The sequence below is a fragment of the Chanodichthys erythropterus genome, chromosome 11 (assembly GCF_024489055.1).
Source record: "Chanodichthys erythropterus isolate Z2021 chromosome 11, ASM2448905v1, whole genome shotgun sequence".
Classification (NCBI taxonomy): Eukaryota; Metazoa; Chordata; class Actinopteri; order Cypriniformes; family Xenocyprididae; genus Chanodichthys; species Chanodichthys erythropterus.
The window spans coordinates 21,616,231-21,639,769 of record NC_090231.1 but is presented as its reverse complement, the minus strand read 5'-3'; the positions used below and the strand labels follow the sequence as shown (position 1 = coordinate 21,639,769).

General features: G+C 37.6%; 1 protein-coding gene across 4 annotated transcripts in view; it reads left to right on the top strand.

The window, feature by feature from the left end:
- The window catches only part of znf536 (zinc finger protein 536), a 174,957-nt gene that overhangs the window by 55,045 nt on the left and 96,373 nt on the right, over window positions 1-23,539 (top strand). For all 4 annotated transcript variants that reach the window (XM_067400578.1, XM_067400574.1, XM_067400575.1 and 1 more), the window contains one exon: window positions 8,173-8,286. The gene's annotated coding sequence lies outside the window, so the exon portion shown is untranslated. The remainder of the gene's footprint in view (window positions 1-8,172; window positions 8,287-23,539) is intronic.

Here is a 23,539-nt window from a genome sequence, read left to right as displayed (position 1 = left end):
GAGCTCCGTGTCTGCGTCTCAATCTCTGAGACCTCCCCCCATGCTCCCAGACTCCCTATCTCTTCACTTAACAAGCCTGAGGTCATGAAGAAATAGCACAGTGCCCCACTTAACCCAAGGTCAGGTCCCTGAGTTGATTCGCCGTATGCTGTCATAAGAGCCTGACAATAAAAGCAGGGATGGATTCGCTCTCTCATGTTATCCTGAATTGGTTTGCTTACTTTTTTACTGTCTGTCTCCTGACAGCTATAGGCGGACAGGTAACAATCATCCTAAAGTTTAACAGTATATATTGTAGGGGAAAGAATTACAGCTTGTGGAGTGAATGAGAGTAGCAGAGATTCTGTGCCGTGGTGACTGTGAGGAATGTCTTTAAAGTGAAATCATTTCCTTTTCTTAATCAAAAGATGACAGACCTCTGAAGTCCCATCTGCACGCCACTGCACAGCCTGGAGCTGCTCTGAACGGGCAAGACGATGGACGCGATATCATGCTCTGAGGTTATGGGTAGGGGTTTTCACTGCTTTGCTTATGGTAGTTCCCACTTGCTGAGTCTCAAAACTTATCGGAAAGGGAAAAACATTAAGCATAAAATAATAAAATATCACTATGCTAGGTTAATAGCGTACACCAGTGTTAGTCTTGCGCCGGGTACATGCAACGCTCTCATGTTTCAGTTGGGAAACGGAGCAGCCAGTTTGACGGACAGATTAAGGGAGGCCTGTGGACCTTTACCATATGTCGAAGTGTGGTTAGCTCACAGATTGTCGCGTCCATCTCAGCCTTCCCACCTCATCACCCTGGAGGCTTGAGCATGAGATTTATTAAGTGTGAATGGTGTGGTCTGGGTGGCGCGTGCCTCAGAAGCTCTGTTGTCTAGTGCGCTCTGAGAAAGCACCTGTGTAACAATGAAAGTCTTAAAATGTTTGTGGTGGCACAGGGCACATCACTGAAGAGAAGGCATTGTTAAAACACATCTGCTCTGCCATCTGATCTAGCTCAGTGTCATGTCTTCAAGGCCATATTTCATTTCTTCAATGTAGACCCTACCAGGTGTATGTGCACCCCAGGGGGTACTCAGCTTTGGGTACTTGAAAAGATTTTTTATTTTATTTATTTATTTATTTATTTATTTTTTGCTTTTACACACCTGCACATTTAGTACCAGTTAAAACTGGCACAACTTTTTTTTATTTAATTAATTTATTATTATTATTATTATTATTATTACAATATTTCATATTTGTTTTCATTTTGCTGTAATTATTTTTTTTTTTTACTTTTGTTAAACATCCCATCTAAATTCATTTTAAATTCATTCCTTTTATAAATGAAGTTTATTATTATGCCAATCTTATTATGCCATTATTACATTATTACAGCTATTATTATTAATAATAATGGTAACACTTTACAATAAGGTTTCGTTACTTAACATTAGTTAATCTATTAATGAACATGAACTAACCAGTGTACTAAAAAAATTTACTTAAGTAAAAGTATTACTACTTAAGAAATACTTTACTTGAGTACAAGTAGAAGTACTAAAAAATAATAAGACTCGTGTAAGAGTAAATAAGTAGTCTGATGAAAAACTACTCAAGTTACTAAACTACAAAGTACTTTAGTATTATTTTTCTATTGTTACACTAATGAGGTGATGTTAGCAATATGGAACATTAAACACTCTGTGATTTTTCTGTATCATTCATACTGGAAGATGGAGGGTGCCCTCGCACAGAAAGTCCACAAGTGAGATTCATAGAAGTATTAAACTTCCAGGAAACGTTCCAGGAAATCCCTTATATGGCCATCAGATATCGCTACTGCTGAATAACATGCAGATAGAGACGTTATGACTGATGAAACATGAAGACAATAAACACACGATTGTGAGGATATATCCGTGTTTATCTTTGTTCTTCAAGCCATCTCGGGTATTTTTATAGAATAATGTATATCTATAACACAACATTAATCGACATAGCCTGTATCATAGAATAATATATTTTCTGTCTCACTCTGTGTTAAGAAGCAACATGGAACCACAGAAGTTATTTCAAACACGACTGATGTGTGTAAATATTAATCTCATAAATTGTTGTGTTTGACGCTATGCTAAGCAAACATGCTAGCTATGCCTGTTGCCAAGACTAATTGTTTTATTACTAATTTTGAATACGAAGTCCACGTATGATCATTTGAATGAAGGGTAAAAGCAAAAACTAAGTGAGTTGTCCAATGAAAGAAATTAGAGATTAAAACAGTATGAACAGAAAAGTGCCTGTAAAAAAATAAAGTGGGGTACGGGTTAACATGTTAAATACAATGCTATTTTTTTTTTCCAATAATGTCCACTGTTGCTATAGTAACAAACTACATTTTTAAGTGCATCTGATTGACAGATCAATCATGTGACCTTATTCCACTGGTGTTGCTAATATTAGGGTTATTTCAGCTACACACAAAGTTTGTTTCGTACATTTAGTTTAACTGTATTGTTAAAGAGGGCAAGCTTTACCATTCAAATGAACTGTGCGCATGCATTTTAGACACTTCCATGCAATAACTGCGTCCTTGTATGAGCCGAGATTTCTATTTACTTCAACTGTTCAGTGCTCTAGTAATATTAATGGTATGACCCATTTCAGGAGCTGCCAAAATTACAATTTAAAATCAGAATGTGAACATAGCTCACTTACATTCACTAAAATATTAAAACCTTAGCGATACTGATTCAAAACGCGAGTGCCAATGATTGAATATCAAAGCGCGGTTTGAATTCCCTGTCACCCAGCTGACCTGGAAGTTTTGATTGGTTTTGCACTCGAGTCAGACCTTTTCGGGTAAAAGTACCATTTTTAAGTAAAAAGTACCACAATTTAATTATACTCAATGAATTAGAAAAAAAAGAAAAATGTACTCAATGTACTGTAACAAAAGTATTTGTAATTAGTTACTTTCCACTTCTGGAACTAACAATGAACAAAACATTTGTTACAGAATTTATTAATCTTTGTTAATGCTAGTTAATAAAAATACAGTCATTCATTGTTCATGTTAGGACACAGTGCATTAACTAATGTTAAAAAATTCAACTTCTGATTTTAATAATGTATTAGTAAATGTGAAATTAACATTTATTTAGAATAATAAATGCTGTGGAAGTATTGTTTATTCTTAATTCTTCTAAATTCTACTAATTCTACTAAATTCTACTAAAGTAGTTAACTAATGTTAACTAATGTAACTACCTAATTGTAAAGTGTTACCATGATAATAATAATTATAATAATAAAGTTATATTAGTTGTATGCAGTAATAATGGAATAGTAATAATAATAATAATAATAATACATTTTGGGAATGAAGAGGTTGTAGGGATGAAAAACATTTTCATGTGATTAATTAATCAAACTACTCTGTTCACTAACAAGGATGCAAACATTTCACAATTTCTTCTTCATGCTTATTCACATTCAGCTGCAGTAAATATACAGGACAGTCAAAGATGCAGTTCTGCAACCAAAATTAAAGAAAAAAAATAAAAAATCAAAATAACAAAGCGAAGGCCTCAAGCAGAGAAATTAAACAACTCAGGCTGCTTGGACGTAAATAGTTTAATCTTTGCTTCATAAATCAGGTGGTTGAGCGTTCATTTGGCCTGAGCTAGGCCTTCAGGTTCACACTTGGTCCTGTGTAAACATGTTTTCTAGTCAGTCCTCCCCAAGAATGATCCACAGAGCCGTAATCAAAAACAATAACCATTGGAAAGCGTAAACGTTTCAGAGCGTCGCTGAGAAGTATGAAATAATAATCTGTGTGTGGCCTGGCGAATGCTGAGAATGCAAACATTTCACAATAAAGTTGTTTAAATAGAGACCTTGGCATCGATGACTAAGAGATAGGACATGCTGCGTTAATTACACCCGCTCATAAAAATAAACCACCGGTTTAAAATATGACTCTCCATACTACGGGATTTAACCTATTAAATGGCAGTGAGGTGTGTTGCTCAGATGTGAAGGAAGGGTGTATTGTTTAGAGTAAAAACACAACAGGCTTAGAAAGAGATAAAGAGAGAGAGAGAGCAAAAGAAAAAAAGGCGAACTAGCTGTACAATCAACAAAGGAACAGAGTGTTTACTCTGAACTTAAAGACTTTTGAATTATTCCCCACCATTGTGTGGCATTAGAACGGGAAAACAGCTCGGCTAAGTGCACGTTTATTATTTTTAAACCGTGTGAAAAGTAATATGCTTTAAGGAGCCAGCAGATGTATTGGTAGAGCTATAGAGGGCCCACACATAAAGTTTGAAGTGAGTTAAGTTTCATCAGGGGATGGCGAGAAATGGATTATTTTCCTTGAGCATGGACTTAAGTTTTCAAGTTCACTGCCGGGTGGCCCATTCCTATTATCCATGTTAACATAAGAATAGAGGATAGGGAGGAGGCAGGGATAGAAAGAGAGACACAAAATGAGAGTAAAAGAGTGAGGGTTACTGGTTTAAATTAACTTCTGCATAGCAGAAGTTCTTGTTATCCACTTAGAATGTCACATGTTCACTTTCACTTCCCACTTTTACTACTGAAGTCAAGAATTTCAGGTAATGGCATATCAAGTGTGTCAGAGCAGTCTTGGCACTCCTCATGATTTGAGTCCAACCAGCTTTTGTGGGCCACACGACAAACACACGTTCCCAGCTTTGACGCCTGGCTAGAGAACAAGGAACCCGGTCACAGAAGCGGCGTGCTCCGGCTAATCACATTACACTGTTTTTGCTTCACATTACACTTAGTTTACCCCCGAAACAGAGTCAAGGGAACCATGACAACTCTTCAGTCTGAGAAGAGGCATGCAGTTATGAATAAATGTTTGTATACATTTTTTGTGGATCTTGGAGTGTGCACATGGCGAATGGACTGTGCTTAAAGACATCTGGATGCGATGAAATAGAATTTGTTTAAACAAAATGAAGCCCCTCTCTCTCCACCTGGAAAGCCACCCAGAGCGCATGCTGCTCATCACTACATACTTGTGCAGTGATTTTAATAGGACTGTATTGACAGATATTTCAGTACAGCAGTATGAAGGCTTTTGAAAATGTGTGATGACTTTCACAGCTCTTACTGAAAGAGTCAACACGAATACCGTGACTTTACACATGCTGGAACTGAGGGGGGAAAACTTCTTCTTCTTCTTCTTTGAATATCCTGTTTTGAATTTGTATAGTATTCACATTAACACTTTCATGTTTCAGTATCTTCAATATAACAAATATTGTTATTATTATATTGAAGACAAGTTCATAAGCTAGATAGTTGTATGCACTTCTTAAAATAAGTATTAAATAAATATAAATGAATAATAAAATGTCATTCTTTAATTTATTCATTATTATTATAATTATTTAATATTTATTTTAAGAAGTCCATAAAACCATGTAGCTTATGCACTTGTCTTCAATTTCTTTATTCATATATTTAAAATTCTGGAGATATGTTCGTATGCAAATTTCTATAATGCTTAAAATGGAAGAAAGAAATAAAAGATGTCAGCTAAATTTATAGCTAAGGATACTCTAATGGAGCATTTCTATTTTCTATTTCTTTTGACTGCGTCAGCTGGACTTCACATGTAAATAATAAACCATCTAAATGTAAAATACTCCACTATGATCCATGGCATATTAATCAGCATGTTTAATGAGCGACTGCTGATGAAGGATCGGACAAGGGAAAAGTGCGAGAAGGTATATGCATATAAGAGACACCTATGGATTGATCAGCCTCTTAATTCTATTTTAACAAATAGTCCCGGAGTCTTGGATGGCGGAGCAGAAACATGACTAGGATAATAAGCATCATGGAAACTAATCAGATTTCTAAGAGGAATTGATTGTTGGTTTTGCAGAAAGAGCAGAAGAAGGCTTGACAATAAGCTGAAATTTAAGTGTTAATTTTTATGCTAATCTTCCGGCAATCTCCACGTGATGCAATTTGCTCTCCTGCTCTGCAGATATGAAATTGTCCCGCTCACAGAGAAAATGTCAGCTTGCCAGACCCTGAAAGCTTGTAATTTATTAGGTATGTTTCTATTAGTATGTGTCACACTTGTTAGCCAGCCTCTCTTTCTCTGTCATGCACACTTGTACACATGCAAACTCCCATACTCATGCTAGTGCGCTCCATGTGTGTGCTGCTCAGCCCGCGGCCTAAAAGCGCGTCTCAGCTCACTGGCTGTAGCACCAGGGCATTAATGTATTATCATATATCGGGTGGTCCTTGCCCTGTGGACAAAAGGCTGTTTAATACAATTTAATGACATTCCCGAGCAGGAGGGAGAAAGGGGGAAAGAAAGGGCAAAGCCCAGATTAAATTAGCATTTGTGGTTCTTATAGTTCACCCATGCAAAACTTAGCAACAGAAAAGCTATGACTCCACCCCTCCATCCCCCTTTTCTTTTTTTTTTCTTTTTTTCGTTGTCTCTAGAGCGACAGCATAGAGTGAGAGTTCAAGTAAGAGTTGAGGTGGATAAACTGAACTTAACACGGGTTGCAGCTCATAACCTGTCAGCGACGCTCATGTTCCCCAAAGGCCACAGCTTGATTGATTTCCTGTGTGACCCAGTGATGTCATCCATAAGAGACGCAAGAAGCTGACAGCCGATGCGTTTAGGCGTTTCTGTGGCCGTGCCGTTTACCGACACGGGTTTCTTTGTCTTCATCTGTCTCTGCCTCACTTTATACATCTCTGTCTCTCTTCTTTCCATCCTCCCTCTCTCTCTTTCTCTCAAGCACAAACCCTCCTCTCATTTCCTCCCTGTTTGTGTTGTGTAAGGAAGCCAGTGCCGGGCATCCAGTGTTACACTCAGCGTACTCTGTGTAGAAGGTTTGGATGCAATTCACATATAGGTCAATTAAATGCGCCAACATCTGCTCTCTTCTAACCATTTGCATACAGTATTCATATGTTAATGATGTCTCTTGTTTTGTGTGTGTATGTTTGTGTGTGTGTTTTTCACTTCCTCCCCTCCTCCCTGTCTTTTTGTAAAAAAGAAAAAAAAAAAAATTAGAGATAGAAATTTTTTTGGATTCAAACTGCTTCATGTGGCGACTCCAAACCGGATAGTGCCGTCCTATTTTTATTTCCTCTCCCTCTCTCTCTCGCTGAAAGCAGAAACTCCTTTACTGTGAGCGGCGGGCTTGTTCAGCTGCCATTGGCCCTGATTTGAACAAGAATCCTTCCACTGTAGCTGCAAAGGAAGTCCTTGCCTTTGGAAAGCAGCTTAACGCCTTATAAATCAGTGATGAGGCAGATGGACCAGCGATAATCTATTTAGAATGCCTCACAGCAAATATTGTCGTACAGATGATTAGAGATTGAGCTATTTTAACTCGGCCTTCTCCGCCCTCTCAGCAAATCTTCTGCTTCTGTGAATGATTTAAATTGGAGAGTTTCTTCTTTCCCCCCTGCTTTTCCTCCCTAAATATATCTGCGTTTTCAAATCGCTCACTCACTCGCGCTTGCACGGGTTGAAACGACGTGGTGAAGTGTACGTGTTTTATGCCGCCATTTTCTTGGCAGGCTTCAATGGCGTGCCGTGGAACAAAGAGAGCAGGGAGATGGGCCTGAGCCAACAGGCTAATGACAAAACGCACACTTCTTAACCCAATATTAGTGGGGGGACGCGGCAGGAGCACGGCTGTACGTGAGGGCTGAAGCCGCACCGAAGGCCCCCCGTTACGCTTTGGTGGTCGATAGGTCCCGATTTAGCACGAGGCCACGGAAGACGGGCCGGACGATGGATGGATAGAGAGGGAGAAAGAGAGAGAGAGGGAGGGAGGGCGGAGTGCGAAAATGAAGTGGAGGTTGTCAGATGTGGCAGCTGCTTGGAATCCTGATAAATATAAGTCCTTATTGATCGGCTGAAAATGAAAGATCCCAGAGTGGCGTGCAGTATTTAGCTTCTTGTCTGCTGAGCGCGTCAGCGGTGGCCTTGCCTTGCTGGGATAGATTTTCAGCTGCGCTCTGAGCCACGGCTTTGATTTCATCTTTAACCTTTTTCGGCTGCTTTTCCTTGACCTCTGCGCCACTGCTGTGATTCAGTGAATTTGTTACATTTGGCCTGACATCCTCTCTCTCTCTCTCTCTCTTTCTTTCTTGCTGACAGAGTAAGACTCATCGCTGCTGTCATCGCTTGTTGCCGTACAGACTCAGTGGCGGGGTGAGTCACGGTCTCTTCAACCTGACGGGCCCCGGACCAGTATGCAGTTAGAGTGATCAGGTAAGCAAAGTTCACCTCATGCCCCACACCGCTCCTTCTTTCGGTACTTGTAACATGACACCGCTCCTGGACCAGATACAGGACATACATTTCTGATCCCAGATCTGCGCGCTTGAGCGGTCCTTAGATAAGACATGAAGCATGCTCACTTACCCGCTGGTCTCAAATCATCAGTGTCAGGGTGAGATTAACTGATCCCACAGTCTGATCCCTTACAGACAGTCCATTTGAAGTGGCACGTTTTGTGCTGAACGGTTGTAATCTTCTCTTGCGATGTGTCTTTAAGCCGAACACCTAAATGACATATAAAAGCCCAATTTAGAGCAATTGCTTCTTCAATTTGCTCTTCTATCTGGTTTAAGTCTTTTCAGTGAGACATTTCATGTGTGGCCATCATGAATTTTGATTTTTTTAAGATCTCAATACATACAAAAGATATACAGTTGGGGAGGCCGGAGTTAGTTGTCCTAAAGGTTGTTTCTAGAAGATTTTGAGACAAAAGTCTGATTACATGTGTGTTTTCTTCAGTGGTTCTTCAGTGGTTTTGTATGCGAGTTTAAAACATATAATCATTTTTCTAAATTTTATTATCTAAAATTTCAAAATTATAATGTCATCATCATATTAAATACACTACTATTCAGTGTGTGTGTGTGAGTGTGTGTGTGTGTGTGTGTGTGTGTGTGTGTGTGTGTGTGTGTGTGTGTGTGTGTGTGTGTGTGTGTGTGTGTGTGTATATATATATACAGCTCTGGAAAAAATGAAGAGACCACTCCAAGTTCAGAAATCAATGTTAAGTCTCTTATTTTTTCCCTGAGCTGTGTATATGTGTGTATATATATATATATATATATATATATATATATATATATATATATATATATATATATATATATATGTATGTATGTATGTATGTATGTATGTGTGTGTGTATATATATATATATATATATATATATAATATATATATATAATATATATATATACACACACACACACACACGACAATATAATATTAATACTTTTATTCAGTAAGGGCACTTTATGTTAGTTAGTATATTATGACAGTAAATACATTTACCAAAATATTTATATTTCAAGTATAATACATTCTTCTAATCATCAAATAATCCAGGAAAAAAGGGTATCACAGTTTTCACAAAAACATTATTCACCACAACTATTTTTGACATTGATAATAATAAGAAATGTTACTTGAGCATAAAGCCATCATATTTAGAATTATTTCTGAATGATCATTTGACACTGAAGACTAGAGTAATTATGCTGAATTTTTTAAAATATAATTTAAATATATATATTTTTTAAAAATATTTTAAAATATAAAAGTCGTATTCAAAACCCTGAGAAATATTCACCTGGGTAAAAGGTGTGTCATGCATTTTATTGCATGTTTGGATCATTAAGTGTGATCTTTAAATAAAAGTCACTAATGAGAAGAGGCAGTAATGATTTACATTTTTCACATTTTTTAGGGGAAATAAGGGGTAAAAGCAGCCCATGAATAAAAAGTCTTCTCCTCCTCCTCCTCCTCCTCCTGAACAATGCTCCAGCACACTTTTAGATAGATTATAAATCCCCTATGAGAGAGCCTGCAACAGCTGTTGGCAGACATACTAGATATGAGAATAGCAGCATAGGATGAAGGAGCATTAAAAATTAATATGCTATTTAGCCTAGGTGTATTTTAGGTATTTGACATTTTCATGTCCGGGACAGACTAAATTTATTCATAGTACAGAAAAAAATAAAAAATAAAATACAAAAATTGTATATATATATATATATATATATATATATATATATATATATATATATATATATATATATATGAAGATTGCGAAGGGGTGGTAAGAGCTGTAAGAAGAGGCTGCTGTTTTTTCTTTCTTTTTTTTTCTTTTCTTTCTTTTTTTATGGTCACCCTTTCATTCAGTAATGATAGGTGTTAAGACATCGTCTATGGAGGAGACTGGAGCCCATTATGGGCACGGTAATAATTAGCACATAGCACAAAGGGAACCGTTTGCCTCTTAAGCCTCTGCTTAATGCTTTTTTGTTGCATTGTTTTGCTATTTTTATTTCTATTTATTTTGTTTTCTGGTGTTTTTTCCCTTCTTTTTGTGTTATGTTGAATGGTTAAGAGAACTGTGTGTGTGTGTGTGTGTGTGTGTGTGTGTGTGTGTGTGTGTGTGTGTGTGTGTGTGTGTGTGTGTAGACGAGACAGTGAGAGTGGAAATCCCAGCTTCAGTAGTGATTAATTACTAATACTCCCTCAGAACATCTCTCTATCCCTGACTATCTAATCACACTGAAATCTAAGACATGTCCTGAGAGGAGAAGAGACGATAGGACTACATGGACCATCTCTCTCTCTTCATTGTAACTTTATCAATCTCACAATCTCATTCTTTTTCCTTAAAGGAACAGTTCACTCAAAAATTAATCATTTACACCCCCTCACGTTTTTCAAAACACATAAAACTTTCTTCTGTAGAACACAAAGGGAGTTATTTCTAGCAGAATGTCCAAGCGTCTCTGTTCCATACAGTGAAAGTGGATGATGACCACAGCTGTCAAGCAAGATTTTCAGTGAATAATGAAATACATTTCAGTCTATTCTTCACATAAAACTATCTTATAGAGTGCAACAGTTGGGTTTTGGAAGTAAAAATCCCATTTATTTTCACCACAGTGGAACTGATTTTGAACGAACTTGTAAACCATTAAAGACAGACCTACTGTGAACTATGAGGTTGTTAGTTAGTGGAACATGTTTTATATATATATATATATATATATATATATATATATATATATATATATATATATATATATATATATATATATATATATATATATATATATATATATATATATATATAATGCTATCAACCCACATTGCTTATTTGTAAAATATGTTTATCAGCAGAATTCCAGAATTCAAGGAAATGTCCATCAATCAAAGAATCGCAACAAGCATATTGCACCAAAAGGATGACCCACTCCCTTTAAGCACTCCAAATGATGTAATTGTAGATGTAATCTTCCCACACTATGAAGCTACTTAAAGGGTTAGTTCACCCAAAAATGAAATTTCTGTCATTAATTACTCACCCTCATGTCGTTCCACACCCGTAAGACCTTCGTTCATCTTCGGAACACACATTAAGATCTTTTTGATGAAATCCGAGTTTTTTTGTCCCCCATAGAAAGCAACGTAATTACCACATTCAAGGTCCAGAAAACTAGTAAAAGACATTATTACAATAGTCAACGTGACTACAGTGGTTCAACCTTAATGTTATGAAGTGACGAGAATACTTTTTGTGCACAAAACAAAAATAATAACTAATATGAACAGCGTTGGCCAATACTGAGTCGGTGTTTGGACGTAAAATAACAGTAATAAAATTTATTTTTGGGTGAACTAGCCCTTTGTGGTGAACTAATACTTGTGTATATATGCATATTTTTCAATAAACAAACTATATTGTTTGTATACAGGAAATATAAACATCGTTTAGGTTAATATTTTTAATTTCTATTTTTATTTTTTATTTGATTGTCATTTGCAGTGCTTCATGGAATTGTCTCTCATTTAAGTACACCGTCTTGTATTCTTGTATTTTGTTTGCTATTTTTTTCCTTCAAATCAAACTTACACTCTATATCCTCAGAAGACTTGATGCAGAGTTCATGAGCCATAAGGACCACATTTATGATGCATTATTTACACATTTTAATTATGCATTTTTGCTCCTTTTTGGAGCATGACAGTTCCAGTTCCAATCCACTTTAATTGTATGGAAAAGAACAGCTCAGACATTCTGCTAAATTTCCTCTTTTGCATTCCACGGAGAAAATAAACTCACATGTTTGAGTAAATGATGCAGATTTTTATTTTCAGGTGAACTATTACTACCCCTCTTTTGTGCTCTTTTGCTTACTTCATCCTTCTCTAACGTTCTTCTTCTCTTCTCTCGCTATATCTCTATCAGTCCATATGTGTCTCGCCTGGATTTTTGTAACATGCTCCACTCCCCCTCACATCTCTCTTTCTCATTCTCTCACTCTCTCAGGTGTTATATATACATACACTGTTACTCCCTGAGGTAATATTTAGCAATAGCATGTTTAACACCACAACCCTCCAGTCACAGATCCTCACATCATGCTTAAAAAACAGAGACGGGTGACATGCTTCTGAATCTGCTACGTTTCTATCTCTGAAGAAAACATGGCTTTTATTTAACAGTTATAGCTATTACAGGATCACAAAAAAAAAAAAAAAAAAAAAAAAATCTCAAGGCAGGGATAATTTCCATAGATATCTCTCACTACAAAGAAAGCTGGAAATCAAAGCATTGCCATCATTTAAAGAAAGACAGAGACTTTTCGAATGACACTCTTCATTTCTTTTTATTTTTCGGCTGGTGAAGTATTTGCATAGCTGAAGTTAGCAGTCTCTCTTGACAGGTTGGAGAGAACAAACAAAACCGTTCTCTCTAGAGACTCTCTCTGCCACGTAGGGTGATGCAAGCTTACATATATTAACAGCACATTGTACAATTGCTAACTATTACAATGAGTGTCTACAAAAAGTCCTCAGTTTTGTCTGTTTCTGCGCAGAGAGTTTTGGCAGCTTGGTGTCACCGTTGTCAGAGTTGCATGAAAATAGTCATGTTTGATGTTCTCGATGTTTGTAGCAACTCGCCGGCTGTGTTTGGACATGTGCGACGGAGTCCTCGGCCCCTTCGGGTCAGCATGCGCGCAAGCGTGCGTGTTTCCCCATGTGGCGGGAGGGTTGGAGTGTCAGAGTGGATGTGCCTTTGAGGCCATAGCGCAGCAGATTAGTGTCTTTTCTTATCATTCAAATCGAGTCTCCGCTCCCTTTGAAAAACATATTGTACACATCTCCTCCCTCCCCCCCGTCGCCCCTGACGACAATCTGCGGCCATGATGGCTGCCTCCGAGGAGCTTCCCTGAGCTGGTTGCAGAAAGAGAAAGCAAGTGAGACAGAGTGTGTGTGTGTGAGAGAGAGAGATTGTCAAGGGACGGCGGAGGGAGGGGTTGTCCATTCCGAACCCTCTCCCACATCATCAGAGTGTGATTGCAGCTGGGTAATTGATATATGGCTGTGGCTGTCTCTTCTCCTCACCCTTGTTAAGGTCAACTTATCTACATTTCACCCCTTATTTCTCCACTCCCATTATATTCCCCCACAGATATTGACTGACTGGTGTGGCCTGTCCTCCTGAAAATATGAATTGAGGATGAAACAAGTGAGCGCTCACGCACACTAGAGACAGCGACGTAGAGGAGAGGGGGGGGGCTCGCTTTATTCCGGTGCCTAACCCTTGCCTGTTATCAAAGTAACTTCCAGCTTATTAGTAACAAAAGGCCTTTTTCTCGTGCTCTCATCCCTCCCCCTCCTCCTTCCTCCTTTGTGCAGGCCGTGTTCGCTAGCGCTTCCTGAATTAAACTGCTGGCTTCCTGTTCTTTTATATGCATGGCCACATCTGGGGGAGCTTGCTCGCAGCCCCGCTGCTTAATAACAATCACCTTCCCTTTCAGTCGCCCCTGATTGTTTCTAATTCACTCTGACAGATAGTGGCTGACAAGCCGCCCGCGCCTCCTCCCTCCGTGACCCCGGCTCACTCACCATACTTATACCGCCTGTCATTTTTAATATTTGATTTCGCTTTTAAAGTTATGTTTTAGTCCAGTGATGAAATCAGTGTTTAACCGAAACACAAAATGGATCTCTCTCTCACTTTCTCCGGGCTTCTTTTTTGGCACTGGCTTGTTCTTTTCTGCTTTTTCTTCCTTCTCTCTTTCTCTCTCTGCGGTTTTTCTGTTCATTGGAGACAATGGGATGAAGGTGGTTTAAATGCCATGTGGGGTGGCACGATGGTGTGTCGTGGTATGGCATTGTGGAGATGTTTTTTTTCCCTGATGGAGTCCATCTGGACGTCTGCTTCGGAGGACTTTATAAAAGCTGGTGGATTGGATGGAGTCATGGCCACGTTTTCCATTTATTAATGTGAAAGAAAGTGTGAAGCATAGCAAACATTTTATTCAACAATTATTCACCAGTGGCTTCAGGCTCATAGATTTGTGGAGGTTTCACTCATGTCGTTCTCAGTTGATATCCATTAAAGACACGTAGACGTGCATTATTTATATTTATTTATTTTTTGACGGCATGGGGCCACTACTAGATTGTTGAGAGAATGGATGGATGCATTGACAGCTAGATGGATTGCGTTTTGTGAGAAATCCATTCAGTTATTCGATCAAAGTACAACTCGGCTTTGAAAATAAACTATTTTTTTAATCAGTTCAGTGATGGTCTCCTATATGTTGTGTTAAGAGCCTTCCAACTGCAGTTTAAGTTCTGTATGAAGCTTAGCCTTCATCTTCTGTTCAGACTGACTTTGTTTATAAGTGTAAATATGGAAGTATAAAGATAACATTTTTTTTCTTTTTCATTATTATATACTATCAATGATAATAACTTTATTATTTTGATTTGGTCAAAGGAATATTTAAATAGCTTAAATATAATTAAAATAAATAAACATAAAACTAAGATTTGAATTAAGATAAAATTAGATAATAATAATTCAGATATTTATTGTTGTTTCTCGTTATTATTATTATTAATATTGATATATTTTACGTTATTTTAATGTTTCTTTCAAATCATGTCCTGTTTTAAATAATTATTAATCTTATTAATTACATTTATTAATAATAATAATGATAATAATCATAATTTAATGCTTATACTTTTTTAAATTGCAGGACAGTTGAAGTTTGTTATTCAGTTTTTGTTTAAGAACAGGTATGGTCAAGCTGATACTCTTACAAGGATGATTTTGACAATAAAAGGGCAAAGAGGGCTAAAATAATTATCAAAGCCACAGAGAAAGTGTGTGAGGAGGAGAATAGAAACCTCCGAGAAACATCTTCCTGCTTCTTGACAGCTATCTTTCTACCTAGCAATTTACCTTAAACTACAGTACTTAACAGTTTCAGAGCAATTTAAATCAAACACTTCCAGCCTCACATAGTCACATCATTATTTTTTTTACAAAGCACCATGTATAGTTCTTTAATCAGTCAATCACGGAGTCTGTGCCATCATAATGCACCCCTCACGCTTCCTGTTGTTCAAACACTATCACAGTTGAAATCAATAGAATTGTATTTTTAACTCACTTCAATCAAAACACCCACAATGTTTGTGTACTCTGCTCTCTCCATCAATAGTCTTAAGACCAAAAACTAAACTACTGCGTTGATGTTCAACCTACCGAACAGACAGGCGTCGCTTCATTCCGGGAAGCGACAGTGCCTTGGGCGTGCCCAAGTCCAGTATTTTTCTTCTTTTTTTTTCTTCTTCTTTTTTTTTTTTTTTTTTTTTGAATGACAAAAACATAACTAATTGGAGAACCACTGCATGTTTTCACTAAAGGCACAATTTAATTACATTTGAACCGGGAATGAGTATTTTGGGAATGTGATATATTCGTTCAAACAAACGGAGCGAGAGAAATGCAATATTTGTTTTGCTTTGATTAGCAGATTGGCAGGGACGTTTTGTTTTGTTTTTGTTTTTTTGTTTTTGTTTTGTTTTTTGTTTTTTTTCCCAAAATGAACCATAAATCTTTCAAGTCAAAACTTTTGGGTTCCTGTTTTACCTACACAAGCAAGACTTCAGGTTTAGCCACCCCAACCCTATCATAAAGTGATAATGCACTGTTTAAATCGTAATAATCCTTGTCTGGAGGGTCTGTGACTGTGGCCTACATACATTAGCCAGCTTGTAGCCTTCTCTGTCCTGTAGTGGCACTGCTGGTAAATACTTTATTAATAACTTTCTAAATAATGTAAAGTGTATTGTTGTCTCCGAGGTTGTATTAATAAACATGAAGGAATTTATTTGTCTTTAACAAAGCATGATTAATGCACATTAGCGTGTGGATTCCTAATTCTTGCAGTCTTCTCTTCTCAGCCCAGTGAAAATAGAAGAAAAAATACACCCATCAGCATTAAATATTTATGGCATAATATTAATGGTTTTGTAAAGAAAATAACAAGTTATTAATCCTCTGATTAACAACTGATTAACCTTTTTATTAAACACGTGATCCGTGCTTCGTGGATTCAGGATGTGTCGCTCGAGTGTGCTGCGGAATAATTATTTTTGTGTCTTTTTTAATTGCAAAAATTGCACGGATGAATTGTTTTTCTGCCCTTTTTTCTTTTCAAACATGCAAAGATAGAGACGGATACGGTGTCGCCGACACAATATTTTGTCGACATAAAACGACCCTGGCGCATCCTACAAAAAGAAAAAAAACATGGACTAAATATAGCAGGACATATCTGCGGACAATGAGGTTTAATTCTCGCATCCGTTTATTCCAGTGTTATTGGCATGTGTGGGAAAATAGGGAGAATGCACGCACTGCTAAAGGACAAGCGCCCCTCTTTCTCTCTATCTGTCTCTGCTCATCTCACTGCCATTGTGTGTATTTTTAGGACTCGCCTGAGTCAGTTCAAGCACAATTATGCTTATGTTTCACACACGCCAAGTGTGACTTCATCTTACGGAGAGGAAATAGGGGGAAAAAAAGAAGGCCGCCCAGGCAGTTTTACAAATAAAATAAAACTATATAATTTATAGCATTTCACATTGTCAAGATTTCCTGCTGCTAGCTTCCTGATGAACAGATAGACAGAGAAAAGTGCATGTAAAGTTGTGAAGGATGGCCTGCAGGTCCCTCCTCCCCTGATAGTCAAATCTCCTTGGGAACGCAACACCCTCTTCAGGTGATTAATACAAATGTGGGGCCTGGGCTGTTTTAAAAAATGTAATTCATAATGCGTTTTATACCCTGACCCCTGCCATCTATTGTGTCACTATTCTTTAGCTAGCAGAATCCATCAAAGGCCATAGTGTTGTGAAAACCGACAACAATAGCAGTCTTTGTGTGGAGATGTGTGTGGGGATAAGGGTGTTGGGACACTTGTTGTTTTTTATGCCTGGTCTTATGATGGATTAGTGCTTGTTCGGTAGGGTGTCTTTGTTAACTTTCCCTCACACTTTTTAAAAAAATGTTTCTTTTTTTTCCCCTTCCTTTTTTCAAATGCACAGATCTTACCTTCAGTGACTTTCTCCTCACCCCCTCGCTCAGTTTATACTTTCCCTTTCTGTCCTGCTGTTGAGTGTTTCTTCCTCCCTCTTAACCTTTTTCTGCAGAGTCCTTCATCTTTTCTTTCTTTTATCATAGTCTTTCCTCTCTATCTCTCTCTCTCTCTCTCTCTCTCTCTCTCTCTCTTTCAATTCACGCAAGCAAACTGGCCACCCTGGGAATCCTGGCAGTGAGTCACACGCCCCTCCAAAAACAATTATCTTTGAACTTGCTTTTAGTGCTGTTTGTCCTAATTACAGATCATTTTCCCTGTCACATTTCTACTTTTATTGCAGTTTTGCCCTGAATGTTGATCCTATTGAGGTTCAACCTTATTTTACTCGCTGGAACACCCCTAAGACCTGGATTCATCTAATATTCCCTTGTGCCTTTTGCTCTCTCTTTTCAAATTTGATTTTTTTTTCTCCTTCTTTTCTTCTGTTTCTTTCTTTTTTGAATGTATCATTTTTTTGTAGCATTATCTTATTGAATTAGACTGAGATCCCAAAATACACAGTAAGGATGTATGGCCTGTTTTATTTTTGGTGTTAAGGTTTAGGTACTGCTGTGTGTGTGTGTGTGTGTGTGTGTGTGTGTGTGTGTGTGTGTGTGTGTGTGTGTGTGTGTGTGTGTGTGTGTGTGTGTGTGTGTGTGTGTGTGTGTGTGTGTGTGTGTGTGTGTGTGTGTGTGTGTGTGTGTGTGTGTGTGTGTGGTATGAGCAGCCGTAAGGCATGCTAACTTCAGTCCCACAGGGAAACCCTGCATGTATTTTTAGTTCTCTGCTACAGAGGTGGACTTTGTTGTAATTAAAACCAAGTAAAGGTGGTTAATTTGTTCCTTTGCCTGGCTGTTTCAAATATCAATCTACTGTTTTAAATGTATTGTACATATTCGCACCCACATGCATGCTTAGCATAACACATTCACACTCACAGACATGCACACGAGCTCGTAAGCCTCTTACAGATCCGATTCCGCATGCAGACACAACATGCGCTGGAGTTGCAAGGAGAGTCTTAGACATGGTGCAAGGCCTTTTTCAATTAGAGGCGTATCGTGCATTGCCCGATAGCATCATAATGCAGCGGGTCACTGGTAGGATGTGGGATTAGAACCAAGTAGTGGTTCTGGCAGAGCAGGAAAACTCAAAACATCACAGCATGAACACACGTCTCCCTCCTATCTGCAAGTCACACACAAGAGAGATAATGGAGATGTCTCTCTCTCTGTACTGTTAGGGTCAGAGTACTGTATAAATGTACGGCACTGAGAATTACAGCTAATCACATACATTTCTCTTAAAGAGATTGTTCACCCATAAAGTAAAATTCTTTCAACATTTCTACACCCTAATGTTGTTCCAGACCAAAGATTTATTTAATATTCATACAATGGAAGTCAATGGTTACCAGTATTCTTCAAAATCTATTACTTTGTGTTACACAGAAAAAAGAAAGTACTTGTTTGGAATGAAAATAATGTAAATAATGACAAAACTATCCTTTGGGGTAAACTGTCCCTTTCAAAAGATTGTTATTTATTAAGGTTTGGAGTTTTGGCCTAGTGGTGTGCGCAAATGCACTAACATTAAGCTCAAATGGAAGATTTGAATTTAAATCCGGCTCGCAGCGTTTTCTCTTCTCTCTCTCTCTCTCTCTCTCTCTCTCTCTCTCTCTCTCTCTCTCTCTCTGCTATACTGTGAATAAAAATAGCAAAAAGACCATAAATTAAAAGATTTTTAAAAAAGGCTCCCACCCACTGATCTATATAAATGACTGGATTGCTCATGACATCATAAAAAGAGAAGCCAACGCGCCGCCATATTTGTATTCCCTAGTATTCCCTCACATTCTATTTAATTAATAGAAAGTCATCTGATTTTAATGAGAAAACATTACCTAACAAGTCTAGGACAAGTCCATTCTTACAAAGCAAACTTCCTAAACAGTTAAATGGTTATTTGTTTAAAGTCGGGAATTTCCCCTGCTTAAAAGTTCATCTTCATTACAGTAGTGAATATCAGAACAGCTGATGGACGAGACACCTCAGCATTTATATTACAAATGTCAAAATGATTCTTCTGAAATCTGAATACAGATTTACAGTATGTGTTGTAAGACATACAACTTGGATACAACTTAATTTGTCATTTTCAGTTATTCACTGTGGTTAAGTAATTGTTATATTTAGTAACTGTAAATGATTCAACAGTGTTTTCGTTAACAGCATGTATTTCAAAGCAGTAAAATCAATAACTTAAACAATGGTTAAATGAATAATTAGCTAAAAAAAAAAAAAAAAAAATACAAATGACACTTAATTCATATGCAAACTCTCATGCTATTAAAAAGCCATAGATTTTGAGCTGACATGTTGCTTTTTAGGAGTTTTCAAGATCTCCAAGAGTCTGAAGTGAATGTTGGTCAACAAAACATAATGACACTGACTGCGTATGGATTTAAAGACACAAAGCATTATTTCAAAGCATTTATACAGTTGCTCTGAGCAAGATAATGCATGGTAAACCTTTTTAATATATTAGTGCAATTTGGTAATAGTGGATTGTATGCTTTGTAATATTTAATGTATATTCAAATACATTTCTGAAAATAATCTCAGATATATGTGCATGCTTAATTATTTTCCTGCATAATTACGTACACTGTAAAAAAAATCCCAGTAAAATTTACGTTAAAAAAACGGCAGCTGTGGTTGCCAGAACTTTACCGTAAAAAAATACAGTAGCAATGTAAAAAAAATATGTTAAATTTACGGTAAAATAACGTATTTCATTAACTGATATAATGTTAATTTACCAACCTAATGAAGTACTAATATCTGTTTTGTACCTTTGTAATACACCGACAGTCACCAAACACAGTGGTGATAAGAGTCACATGATGAATCTAAGTTCATCACAAGCAGATTTTCCACAAGTTGAGAAGGACAATACTAATATATAGAAGATGCACACAGTGTCATTCGCACACACACTAAACACCATCATGGTAACATGCATGAAATTTTAAAAATGCAATAAACATTAATTTAACAACATTAGATATAACATAAAACCCTAATGTACATAACTGATTAGAAAAAAATTAGAAAAACTAAGAAGAAATAGAGTTATTTCAATGAAAATATATCAAATGTGAAGTGCCACGCAGGGAATTGTGGGAATGTCAATTTACGTTTTTTCACTGTAAATTTTTTACAATGAATTGTTATTTTTCACTTCCAAAAACTGTGAATTTAACAGTATTTTACCGTAAAATTACATTAAATGTACCGTTAGATCTATTACAGTTATTCACCGTATATAGTACGGAAACTTTCTGTAAACCAATTGACAGTTTTTCACCGCAGCATTTTTACAGTCTTTTACTGTTAAAATCATGGTCATTTTTTACAGTGTACATAAAGAAATCTATTTTGTGTTAGTTCAGTTACTTGTTTGACAGTGTGCTGTAGACACACCCATCTTAATGAATACAATATATTGCTTATCCTGTCCGAAAAGACCATAAACAGTACATATAACGTTCAATGACTATACATACATGTATCCTAAAAACTATTCATGTACGACTGATACACTGCAAATCGGTTGACTTTAGGTCAATGTTTTGGCTGTAAGTCAATGATGGCCACTGTCGGTAGGAAATCATAAGATGGCCACTCAAACATTTCCTGTGGCTTCACCGCCTGCTGGCAGTTTAGAACGCAGTGAGCAATCTAGTCATTTAGAACAGTGGTCCCACCTTACTTCACAGTCGTAAATAGATATTGGGCCCTATCATTCACCCTGCGAAATGCGACGCCAGACATGACGCAAGTGTTTTTTGCTAGTTTCAGCCTGACGCAGTTATCATTTTCATATCCAGTGCCACGTTGTTTAAATAGCAAATGCACTTGCACCCATGGGTATGCTGCTCTGAAAACAATGTGTGTTCAGGCGCATTGTTGGCGTGTTGTTATTTTGAGGCAACTGTGTCCCGTAGATGCTCTGCTCAAATGATGTAACCTAGCGCATGAGCAGATCCATTTCCTCTTTGGAGAAATGTTCATTGTTTCCGCTTCCAAGTTTCGACATGTAAATAGCGAATCCGCCATGCTTTTAAAGGGAATGGGAGATGAGACTCTGATTGGTTTATTGCACGTTATGCCCAAAACACACCCATTAAGAGACTAGGTACAACCCTGTTGGACCATGCGCCTGGCGTGCTGACCATTTTTTCCATTGTTAAACTAGCAAAAGTGGATTCGGACATGCCCTAAGTGCACCTGCACCATGCACTTCAGACCATGCACTCGTTAACTTGTTAACACAGATCATTAAAATAGGGCCCATTGTCTTCTCATTTGATGTTTTCATTAGATAAAATAATATGATATAAAAGAAATCCTAGGTCTATTATAAAAACTTCCTATGGCTTTTCCATCAAGTGATTCCCCAGGGTCTTCTATGGCAGTGGTTCTCAGCTGATTTTGCTTTAGACCTCAGATTTTGGACATTGAGTGGATGTCAAGTACTGTAGATATCAAGTGGTGACCCAACACATTACCAAAACTGTTTATCATGCAGAATTGAATTTGAATTGGTTCATGCTCTCAGCAGCCAAATAATTATCTGCACTTTTTTTTTTTTTTATCCCATAGTGTTGGTTTGTTCATGGCTTTCAAGGATGAGGGCATGTCAAGCAACCTGTTCATGTTGACATGAGCCTTATTTGTTAGCTTCTACCCAATGACAGATACATTTCCACAAAAATACTGTAGAGTTTGATTGGATGTGTGACCTTTGGAAACAACAAAAAAATATGGGAAGCACTTTCTCCTCCCTTTTAAAGGTCGGTAAGCCTATTTATTAAAATTATTTGCATAAGTAAATATGCACAATTATATGATTATATAATTGTGCATATTTACCCCCACCCCGGCTGTCTGTGTCCCTATCAAAACATATCTGCCAACCCACCCGTTTTGGTCATGCCCCACCAGTTGAGAAGCGTGGCTGTACACCATCTCTCCCCTGATAATCTCAGACCTGTATGTCAGATCACCTTTGTAATCCAGCCATCATGGAAACTCAAAAGGGAAGAGAGGGAGAATACCTACTTAGCCAGTCTCTTATCTTCATTTACTCCTCTCTCTCACACACTCTCTCTCTCTCTCTCTCTCTCTCTCTCTCTCTCTCCTTTTTAAAATGTATTTATTTATTTATTTTTTACCTTTGCTGTTTTTTATGGAGTACTGCTGCTTCTCAAAAGATAGAAAGCAGACACTTTAGAGCACAGAGAACGTTGATAGTGCTGTGAAGTGCCCCCTCGAAGAGGTGCACGCACACGCACACACACACACACACACACACACGCATTGGAGAGTTGTTCATTTGTTCCTTGCTCAGATGAGAACAGTACTTCGTGCCCGCAGTGTTTTGTGGCTCATACACACGATGCTCTTACATATATACAGGCGCACACGCGAGCATATTCTTCCTGTTTTCACAGTCCTACACATACATATAAATACACAAAAACATAATTGATTTAGAGCTTGTTTAAAGAGAACACAGCTTTTTTTAGCCATACAACAAAAATATATTTAAGTCCTCATTGCTCAGCTTTCCAACTTGACACTAATGTAGACTGAAATACACACTGTCAAAAGGGTGCGTGATGTTTTTGGTGTGTATATTGTTTCTTTCTTTTTTCAAACACTAGAATGTACAGAGACAGACCTTGATAGGTGTTTTGTTGGTATATCGCTCTCCTGGTTTAATGAGCTTGTTTTCTATTCCGACCCAATTGTCAGTTCGCCTCTACGTTTTCTCTGTCATTCTCTGCCTCTAATGCATTGACAAAAAGAGGCTTTTTTTCCTCCTCCAAATCAACCGTTTCCTGAATCAAAGCCTGAGAACTTCAGCTGTATGCCACAGCAGCCCTCTTCTGCCACACTTCCTCTGTCTCCCTGCCTGTAGCTTGGCGGCTTCCTTCTCAGCAGGGGGAAAGGTAAATCATGTGAGGA